The sequence below is a fragment of the Formica exsecta genome, unplaced genomic scaffold, assembly GCF_003651465.1.
Source record: "Formica exsecta isolate Colony F162 unplaced genomic scaffold, ASM365146v1 scaffold350, whole genome shotgun sequence".
NCBI lineage: Eukaryota > Metazoa > Arthropoda > Insecta > Hymenoptera > Formicidae > Formica > Formica exsecta.
In genome coordinates, this window is record NW_021850753.1 from 339833 (window position 1) to 352173 (window position 12341).

General features: G+C 31.1%; 1 protein-coding gene across 1 annotated transcript in view; it reads left to right on the plus strand.

Moving 5' to 3' along the window:
* LOC115238576 (sodium-coupled monocarboxylate transporter 1) overlaps positions 1-12341 on the plus strand; it is a 29952-nt gene that overhangs the window by 7146 nt on the left and 10465 nt on the right. The gene's annotated exons all lie outside the window — the stretch shown is intronic.

Genomic DNA, 12341 nt, shown 5'->3' on the forward strand with positions numbered 1-12341 from the left:
TATATATATTTAGATTTTTTCATCCTATACATGTATCTAATATATGTGTATCATAATATTAAAGTAGATAATATATAGAAACTACGGCATCACTCCTAAATAATTTATCATTCTTAAATTGTTATTGCAATTGTAATAAAATATTTAATAATCATAATTATCTAACGATTAAAAATATGCGTTACACATTTTTTATCATTATAATTATATTAATCGATAGTTGTTACTAGGTTTAATTTATTATTTGTCTTTTTTTAATTCTCACATAAAAATTATATATTTATATCTAATATCGAAAATTATATATTTATGAAATTATCGTTTAAAATATTTAGATAACATTTCTTTTTCGTTTTCATAATATATATGCATATTTGACAGAAAATGTGACGACGGTCGATAATCTTTTCGCGAGTAATACAAATTAAAATAGGTTGATGTTTTAAAGATTAGGTTGGAAATACTTATCTCTGTTCCGCCATAAAATTATTAATTTACGTTACAATGTCGGATGTATAAAAAAACGCAGTTAAAACTACTCGCTGTAAACTTTCAAAACAATCGCGATGCCTTACTAAAAGTATGTACATAAAAATATATTAAACACTATAAAACTTCAGCTTTTAATCTTTTTTAGTTAAGTTTATATCTTTGTTATATCGATTTTTTGTGATTAAAAAACTACTAAATTTTTTAATTATACGAAAGTATAATTTTGCAAAAAATATGAGCTTTGATCCAATGAAGCCCAAGATTAGAACATTAAAACAAATATTATTAAAAAAATAATTATTAAAAAAAAATAGAAGTGCAGAAAGAAAGAAGCAAAGTAATCATTAAAATAAAAATACCATATTTTTAAAAAGTAGAAATGAGGAATCTCCGTTAGACACGCTTTGAGATTAGAGACGTTCGAGAAACTCAAGTACACCATCGCTAATATCATACTTAAAAAATGAATAATGTATTACATAGAAACACGCAATCATATTTATGTAAGCACCGTGACAATCTCGGCTATTTAAATTTATTTATAGGGAAAACGGAAAAGGAAGTATAAAGACTACGATATAAGACTTATAGTCTCCACTATAGTATTAAAATCTCGATCTCAAAAGGGTTTATTTATGTATGCAAATTCGCATTAAATTATATAAATTTGCATAGATAAATACGTTTCTGTCATTGAATAAAATGAGCACTACGACTGAAAATTTTAAAGGCCGAAACTACATCAACGGCAATTTATTTGACACATCGCATTGTTCGCGTATTACAAACTAAAAAAAACTTATGGTAAAAACTTACAGTTGAAAAATTATGATATAATATACAGAATACGTGATCATCGCAAGGACGAAGCATCGCACTAAACTGAAAGATTTATTACCTAGACATACATAAAAAAATTTACAAATATTGTAAAATTGTTCATCTTAAAAATCAAAACAATCCATATCTATCTTCTTAGAGACGCTTCTTGAGACACTTAAATAACTTAACGGGGATCAAATTAACATACTAATCGAAAGAGTAAAGCTGAAGGACGGATTTTGAATAATCTCAGATCGCGAAAGAAAGGTCAAATGGACGGCTATTCAGTAGAGTTAGGTTTCATAACGCGTCTCCTCTACTATACTAGAGAAGGTAAATTATCTCAATTTAAGAAAAGTGGTATATGAGAGAGGAACGATCTATATCATGATTACATCGCGACTTGCTAGGCCGTTGAAATCCCGATATGAGCTTCGCAAAAGAGTAAAATGACACATTACACCGCGATATCTCATACATCTTCTCATATCGACGTAATCATTGTTAGTGGTAGAAGCATATCACATCCGCAATTTCGTTCTACTTTTTTATATGTATATACGCTGTATATTCCCTTTTATATTCGCAGCTAGTGCGCGAGAGAGAGAACGACCATTACATACGCTCCATTTTTATCAATTCAGGCGATTTACCACTGAAAGAACTATAATGTGGAAAAATGCCCGGAGCGAAATTTTCAACGATTCCAACGAGACGGGCCATATTGAGACTACAACGACTGAGAACGATCGTTCTCTCTTCTCCTCTTTATTTTATTTTATTTTTTTTTTTAAGAGAACATTGTCGAGATTTTTTCCAAATCCAAGGCGAGATTTCAGCCAAATTGTTACAATCCCCGGTTTAACATCGATATTTATATCGAACCGGTGATTCGATCGTGGATTACCAAGTTTAGCGGTAATCTAATCTAATCAACTCTAGTCAAGTTGAGTTTATATTCGATGAAGTGCGGAGAAACTTGCTTTGCAAACCGGTTACTAATGCTAAATTTACTTCACCAACTGTGCAAACTCGCTGCTGAAACATCGGCACAGTCCACCAATCCCATTCATTCAATAATTTTAGAAGATTAAACTAATATCTGTAATTAAACTAATATCTGTGTAAGTAGTCAAATATTCCAATTAACAATAAATATCGATTATTATCGATAAAAGTATGTGATTTGTATATATATTCAACAATATCGTAACAAAATAAAAATAAGTTGATTATTAATACCTTTCATACATTGAAGTATTCTGTTACGACTCATAACGTTAATTGTTTAAAATTAAAATTTAACTTTTTTGAAAATTATTTTTAAAAATTTTTGCACGTACACAATACACAAATTTTTATTTTAGGAAGATATATAGATAAATGTTTCACATGACATTATACGTTGATATATAAATATTGTACTACTATTAATTTTATTTATCGTCTTGCATTTTCTTGATAGCATTTTCTTATTTACTCATCACAAGCATATATCAATTTATTGATTCAAATATTATCAGTATCAACAGATATTATTTGTTGACAGACGTTTTTGTTATCCAACTTGTTATCTAATTATAAATTAGTCAAACATTCTCAATCGTTATCCGATGCAATCCATCAAATATGCATCATATTAGAATGTAGGAAAGCATTATATGCCTACTAAGCAAATCAAATCATTACGAATATACATATATACATATATAATAACGCGTACACATACACACGCATATTATAACGCACATAATATTATAATATACATATCATAATAGTAATCTATATATTATAAAGATTAATTCTTGATTACATTTTTTATAAATTAATCGATCAAAGTTTATTTTTATATCTCTTTTTCCGGGAAAAACGCATTGCGCTGACTCATTGACATCGTCATCTTTTTATTATATCCTAGAAAGTTTAAAATACCTTATTAATTTAAAATAGTACTGAAAGGATTAAAGGCAAACTGCGGATGTCTATATTTATCTTGTAAATAGTACAAATCTTGAAACTTCTTGAAAATTGAAATAAAAAATAATAAACAAATTCAAGAGTTCTTGAAATCCGAAAACTCTCGAATTTGTTTATTATTTTTTATTTTAATTTTTAAAAACTGTCGAGGTTTGTACTATTCACAAGATAAATATATACACTTTGCTCCTCAAGGCTTTTCGTATTATTTTTTGATTCATTAGTAAGGAGCTTTTTTATCGTTTATTTTTTATTAATTTAAATTTTATTTAATAGAAGTTATACATTTTAAAACATAATATTGATAAGAAAATTTTAAGAAAATTATATCAAACGGGAACACAACAATATTGCAAATATATATACTTGTCATATTTCTCAGAGAGATTTCAATTAAAAGCATCGAAGCAAAAAATACGCCATTAAAGCATGCTAATTTATGTAATACATATGTATAGGTATACATATGTAACAACTCATAAAATATAACATGTGGAAAGTTATATATTACATATTCAAGAGCGGAATTTAATATTGACCCGATCTACAAAGGTTAATGCAGTGATAGTTACGATATATTAATATAAAGACATTCTCTCTCGTGTTGCCTTGAGGCGACAAGTAATCATTATCTGCAATATGAACGCGATATGATACGCACGAGGGAACCGCATCAAAATCAAATCGTAATCATGACCAGTGGCGAGCCTTCTGGCATTACGTTGTGTAATCCGCGAACGAGAAAACCGCAAATGTTCTCGGCAAAGTGCAATGCACCGAATACGTGAAGTTGTTACGTCATTTTAGTAACTATTATAACGCCTTGTCGTCCTTCACGAATCATGCAATACACGCGATAAAGCCTTCGATGTTTGCAGTCAAGACTGGACAATGAAAACGAGCAGGATGTGACGCATCCAATGATTATCGTCGACCTTTAAACAGGATCTAAGATTTAACGGTAATTTATAGTCTTTCAGTCAAAGTTTAGTAAAACGCATGTGAAATAAATATTTTGTATAATTCGCGAGAAAATTAATTTAAAAAAATTTAGTTAATGTCTTTAATTATAATTTAATAAGCTTAAGTATCTTTCTTAAAGGAAAGAATTGCAAATTAGCATAATTTTGTGTGTATGTGTGCGCATTAAATTCTTTAATTATATACAATAAATTAATATTCTTTTTTTATAAAATATAGATTAAATTATAATTGCGTCACACCACACAAAAGTTTCAAAGAGTAAAAGCATAGAGATTTCAGAGAGACATTTCAGGTTAAACACTTTATGGCTGTTTACAAATTAGATATCGTTGAATGACGCTTCCGAAGACGGTGACACGACTCATTATCAATCACGTGATTATCGGGAGAATCGCAACGTGAGAGCAGATTCGCGAAACTACACCTGTTGTACCGCTATTACGTGATAACGTGATATTCGTCACGCGTCACGTTTCAAATCGCGTCGCGATTTTACACAATGAAATGGCATCTTCATTGCAACCACCGAAGAGATTTGCATACACCGTATAATAAACGCAGCCGAGAATCATCTGTTAATGAACGATTATCGCTAGGTGCGTGACGTTTATTACTCAGAATTTATTTTCAGTTTTTACATCATTATTATTGTCCCCATAGTCTTTAATGAATTAACATACAATATTTCTTCAATACAACGAGCTACGCTTCCGGGTGCCATCTTTACGTGAATCACGTTTGCGGTCGACCAGACCGCAAAAAAGAACGTAACGTAATTAACTAAATTGCGTATCATGTTGTCAACCGCAATTTAGCCGCAAAAAAGCTTTTAATAGATTCCATTACAAACAAATTGTACAATAATGCGTGGAAGAAATATCAATTGAAAAGGTACATTACAATTTAGTGCCACGAATTTTTGTATTAATTTTTTATTTACTCGAAAAAATAAACTTATGTAATTACATAAGATCATATTTTTTTATCATATATGATCTTATATCATATCTATTTTTTCTTGCGTAGCAATATTATATCAGACACAAAAAGAATAAGTATTTAATAATTTTATATATAATTTTATGAATAAAATATATGTGTGTTAACAATATGCGCTTCGATACGCAATCTTTTGATAAAAATACGATAATCTTATATAAAATCACACACATAGTTTATATAAGTTTAACACGAGATTGCATGTAAGTATATATTTATCAATGATCGCGTTTTGCTAATAATGAATATCACGTGAGAATATTTTATCTAAACAAGAATTTGATGTATATTTTTACTGCAAGCATACGTAACTGAAGCATTGATACGTATCATTGCGTCTCTAATTCTTCAATTAATTTTTCTTAAAGAGACAAAAAACATGCATTTTTATTGATAAAATAATTAAATTGTTGTTCCACACAATAATATTGAAAAATAGAATATTTCTGTCGTACTTTCTACACAGAAAAACATACTCAAAAGCAGACTCAGGGATTCACCAGATAAATTTTATCTCTTTTCTAGCCTGCAGCAATCAATTAGATATTAAAATAAAGTATTCTACTATGATTATGAAACAACGATTACCAGCATATATTTCCGTGAATTTAATGATTAAAGTTCTGTAAAATACATATCGCATATATTGCAATTTGCAATTTGCAGGCATATTTTTAGAAATATTAGTTTTCTGAGAAGAAAAGAACGATTTTCACATGTGATACGATAATGAATTTGAATGTACTTTATTCTTCCAAGTAAAACGGCCAAATTATGACCTCGCCAACAAATTAGTTTGTGGCGACGTAATAAAACGATAATCGATATCATTATTGATGATTTCATGAACTTAAAGAAAAAAAAAAGAGAGAGAAACCAAAAGTGAGAGAAGTTGTACATCTCTTCGCGTGTGTGACACAAAGATCGACACGATAATTAAGGTGACAATTCGTTTATATCCAGACAATTGATTTATACCCAGTGAGTTTAAATAGCTGAAACGAGGTGGCACGAGCCACGTGACATGATGCCGTAAACTCGAGCACGTTTCTAGATGGATGATTCTTAATGTCTTCGCTTTTTCGAGTGCCATTGCCTCGTAAATAACAAAAAGCTAAAGTCGTTTCGCTAAATAGTTTTATTTTATTGACGCGTCGCATTGGTTCGTCGCATTGATTATTTCAATCAGATTAAAACGTATATTCTACTGAGAATTTTGTTAGAATATCGACCTGCTAAATTTTTTATAATATATTAGAACAACAAAGAAAAAAAAACAAATACACATACACACCCCCTCTTTCTCTCATCATATGAGATACGGAAAAAAAAAAAAACAAGAAAAAAGGAGATTAAATAATTATTTTCATCGGAGATTATATAATTATTCCAAGAAGTCTTTATGGGTTTATAAAATATAATGAAAAACTGATAATTAATTATATAATTAGTATGATTATGACTAATAATCGACTAATATATTATAGTAATGTTAAAAAGAAGAAAACCTAACGAGCCGTATGTATTATACTATAAAGGAATTAAATACAAACCTTTAGATTAATTGGTCCATTGCAAACATAAATGCGAATTGATCGTAAATAATAATACGACAAAAATTATTTCTCTAAACTCTGATAAGCTACGATTATTTTGCAATAGCGGTTAAGGAAGCTGTATGATTTCATGGAATATGCGCGTAAATATAGCGATAAATCTGAAGGTAACGGAAATGAGAATATATATGCGGAAGCGTAGTATGATTTAAATCCACGGGAGCCAAGTGAATTAGACTAATGGCGCGAGTATATTTTATACTCTTTTTTTCTTTATCTCTTTCCCCTCTTCCGCATTATAATAAACTCGATAAAATCAATAAAATCCGCGGTATCGTAAAATGAATTTTCTCCAGAAGAACATAGATAATATAATGTACGAAAAATTGCTCGTTGCACGTAACTTAGCGAACGTTGCATTAAAATGCCACTACAAATGTACTATCGGCAGTGTAAGAAAAAATTCTTGGCACGCGCGCGTTTCGTGCTGTAGTTAATGTTCGTTGCAACGGTAACCGGATATTCGGTTGTAAAGAATCTGTTTCGTACTCACCTCACGGATCCAGAGCAACTGTATAATCCGGACGTACAATCGGCGTAGGCAATTATCATCCATTCAATCCATCTCTGTGTATATCTTTATTTTCTCTCAGCAATTAAGATGAGTAAATTTACAGAAGCTTTATAATCATTGAAGCTCAATGAACGCTCCGACCAACATTTCAAACTTGGTTATCTTACTCTTCTTCTATATCCCTTCTTCTCTCTTTCTATTTATTTTACACTCTTTAATAATGTATTTCGCATACTTCGTTTGATAACATCATATGGATTATACCTTTGAATTCTTCCTTTATAATGGTATTAAAATCGTATGAAAAATTGGAAAAACTAGCGAAGATTTCACATAAACTATATAATTTCAAATTAAACAACAACTGATATTTGTCGTTCATATATTACGTATCGTTATGTATATATTATAATATATATCGACATATATTATATTAAAGTGCAAATTAAAACAATTTTAACTGTCTTGTTATTTTAGATTTGTTCACATTTATTTCATCTCTCTCTTTTTCTGTTTACGAAATCCCTTTGTTCCTAAAGATAAAACTAACGGAGTTTGGTTTATTTCATGAATTAGTACATATAGCTTTATAGCTCTGGCAATAAATCCCACAATTTAAATGGTTTTATTGTAAATTGATAACGAATAGATTAAATTTGCAAACCGATCAAGTATTTACCGAATGTTTCTGCACAGCTAAGTTGTAACACATGTATTCATAAAAGTCCTTTGTAATTTATGTTGCGATGTTGATAGCATCAATTCAGATAAACGATATATCTAAAAGATGATTGATGCTATGCGATTGTAATGCCACGTTGCTCTGAAAGGTAAAAATTAATGTATGAATTAATGTGACAGCTTTGTGAGATTTCACCGAAAACAATAGCAACTAAGAAAATATCAAATGTATCTGGCATTCATAACTTGTTTTTTTTTTTTTTTTTTTTTTATTTTTTTTTTTGATATATATTCTAGAATCGCCATTACGCGATAATTATTACATGTGTTACGCAGTCAAACGTCTTTCTTGAGAAACTCGTATGCGGTTAGTATTGTGTACGAGAGGAATAATGTCGACATTTATGTGAAACTGCGGTAAAACGTCTTGTGTAATATATTTCGTTTTAATTTTGTCTATGATATATACTCTAGAATCGCTGCAAAATGAATTATGTCATGATTTATTGCCGGTATTTTCTTACAAATAAAAGAGCATTTGGTTTTACTGGCTCTTAGAAACACATCTGGTCTGTGACAACAGTACACTAAGCTGGGAATTGCCTCAAGTCTCAACACTTGTGTGATAAGTCAATGGAAAATTTGGTATCATACGCAGTAGTCATGATCGCTGCTAGGTTAAATTCGGTTAAGGTCATACATAATGTTTGAATATGTTGACTGTGGTTACAGTTAATTCTTAGATATAAGACTTTAGCAGAAGTCAATATGTTCTAACTTTAAGATAGTTGGCCCATGATAAACCATAAAATGAGTTTATCAAAACCGACAAACAAAAATAAAAGTCAGAAATTTATCAAAGCCAGCAAAATAAAGTGTAATAGAAAACATCCGAGACAAAATATTTGAGAATTATTTTATCTCATTTTTTTCGATAAATTTCTTTTCTTTGTTTTCATTGATATTCTTCTCTAATTACATATATTATGAAACACTATATTCTCCATTATCAAGATATTTTCTCTCGGTTTTTCTTTTTCTCGTTAAAAAACTTCTATCACTCGCTCTATTAGCCAACACAAAGCGGTAATTAAAATTATCTATTTATCTCTGCATGATATGATCGTAAACGATATATGAGAGAATATAAAAAGAGCAAAAGAATTTAACTTTTATCATCAAAGCGTTATGAACAACTGAAAGACATTCCATGTTTTTGCATCCAACTTAATTTATAACATATAATAATTTATTATATTTGTCGCCGGGAAGTGACGGGAAAATCATATTAATATCTCTAAGTATATGTGCATATTGCACATTCGACGATGTTATTATTCAGGATTGATGCATCATTCATGCGCGGATTTGCGAATAAATAATACGTGGAAAAAATAATATTTTATTGGCGCCAGTACGCGCCCCCTAACGAGCTTTATCGTTTATCCTATCAATAGAATATTAAGTGGCAACGTAAATCTTATATGACAATCTTATTTTTTTTTTTTTTTTTTTTTTTTTTATTATTTATACCAAAGATGTCAAACGAGTTTCTTGTCTGAGTCATAAAACAATTGCGATGCCGGAAGCTATTCCACTTATGTTATTTTTGTCATTACGACATATCATCATTAACGTAGATAAAGTCAAGTTTGTTGTTTTAAACCAACATTCATTTGTTGTCGACGATGTAAAAAAGCTGACTTCATCGTCGTTAACACTCGTTTATGTGTGCATGAAGCGTTTAATTTTAAAATTTCATAAGAATCATTACAATCAAAAAAATGTGATATATTAAAAAAATTAACGTTAGTCACAAGAAATAAAAATAATTATTAAATTGGACAACAATTTTTAGTATTAAATAAAAATTCGCTAAGTTACATTATCTCTTGCAGAAGATTAAACAAGTCTCCCGTTGACGTCACAAATATATCATTAGACGTCGGTATGATAAAGGTTAAACGCATTGCCTTAAGCAATGCCACTACTCGGAATAATAAGCCAAGTTGCATTTCTCATGACCTGTGATCTGAGAAAGTTCTGAAATAATGGTACATCTCTGGAATTCGTTCCGCTCGAGTTGGCCGCAACCTCGTCGGGCGCACCGTTTACAGAACATTTAGCTGCGATTTTTGCACTTGACTAGCTTGCGATTCCTCCCTCATGCACACGTGCTTTCGTACATTGGCGACACGAACATTTTACCGAACTTTTTACTGCACGCTAAATGCATCCTGTCGTTTTCATATTGATGATAACGAACATCAAAAATAATTTTTGATTCTGTAAGAAATGTGAAAATTCAAAGGAAAAAAGGAATGAATGCCATATATCTAGAAGTCGACGCAAGAAAGGAGATCGGACATGAAATAAAAATAGACGTCGTGCAAGAGCAGCAAAAGCGAGGTCTGCCAGGAGCGCAGACAAATATGTGGAAGGAACTGTCACATTCTCGGAGAAAACCAGAGAGGGAAAACGAGTTAAAAGCGAAACGGAAAATAGAACCAGAGTAAAAGGGTGGCGGACGGAGAAGGAGAGAGTTTGAGAGAGAGAGAAAGAAAGAGAGAGAGAGAAGGAAGAATCGCATACCATTGTTTTCAAGTGCGATACAATGGATTCTCGGTTGTGTTAGCTCTACCAAGGCTGGCACCTCATTGGCCATTCGCGTTAACGCGCACACCATCCGGCCGAGTCCTCGTTGTCATTTTGTACACCAAACGCATATCGCGTAAATGTGCATTGTGTACTCAGCATTGTTCCACGTTGAGCGGACCATGGCATTGCGAAACGGAAAATAGAACCAGAGTAAAAGGGTGGCGGACGGAGAAGGAGAGAGTTTGAGAGAGAGAGAGAGAGAAAAAGAGAGAGAGAGAGAAGGAAGAATCGCATACCATTGTTTTCAAGTGCGATACAATGGATTCTCGGTTGTGTTAGCTCTACCAAGGCTGGCACCTCATTGGCCATTCGCGTTAACGCGCACACCATCCGGCCGAGTCCTCGTTGTCATTTTGTACACCAAACGCATATCGCGTAAATGTGCATTGTGTACTCAGCATTGTTCCACGTTGAGCGGACCATGGCATTGCACGGGATAAGGAACAAAGTTGAATGGTAGAAAATGGAAAGTGGTCTGGACGACCGCGGAGGAGTTACTACGAAGGAGTGCCGAGCACAATTCGCTGCTTTCTCATCTCAATTTTGTGAATCTTCGTGGTAGCTCGGGAATGAGGGAAGAGCATTGTTCGTCCGCGATTTAAAGACGGGAGTTCCATAAGTCTTAATTGTGATTTCCATTCTTAAGAATTTACATACAACATATCCATTTACCACTAGAACAGCAAAAAATCGCAAATCTTTGATATAATAATAAACTCTCTCTCCATTACTCCCTAATAATAATTAATTAAACAATTAATTGATAAGAATACAGATTTTGCGACAGAAGGAAAAGATTTTTTGAGGTCAAGATGATTGCTCAGCGCCGTTCTAGTGTTAAGAAACCCAAGGTTTCAGAGATGATTAGATAGCGAATGATGTACGCGTTCACAGATCTGTAATTGCGTAATTGCTAACATCTGAAGGAAATCGTAGCAGTGATTAAGCATTATAAAGTCCTTATGCATTATCTGCGCTAATTAATATTTTTTTGTAAACAGTTTTATCAAAACGTCGAGAGACTACAAAGAATAATACCGTAACGAATGAAAAGTACTGTATATCTCATTTCTCTACTACATCTCTCTACACGTCTATTTACGTATATATAGAACATGCAAGAAAGAATTTAGATATTCGTCATAAAAAGCGCTTACTAATACAATCCAATTATGCTTTAGGATAGTATTCTTTGTTCAAGGAAATTTCCAGATTAACGGTTCCTCATAAAAATTATGAGATTTTATGGTTCCTCTGTAATAACCGTTAAATCGATATAATAAAAAGTTTATCATATTAAAAGTTTATCATATTAAAATAATTGCGTTTATAAACGATTATCTTGAAAAACTTTTTTTTATGAGATACAATCGCAATTTTGAACCTTTATCTTTAAAAAAAGAAAGTTCACTAATATCATTTTACATTTTAAAATTATTATATATACAAATTATTTACAATAATGAGTTTTATTATTTTCAGCATAAATTATATCAATTTGAATTATATATAAATTAAATAAATATCGATTTTTCCCTTTATGTTATTCGTATATTATTTCGCAATATTTCGTCGAACGAAAATAACAAATTCTCTTT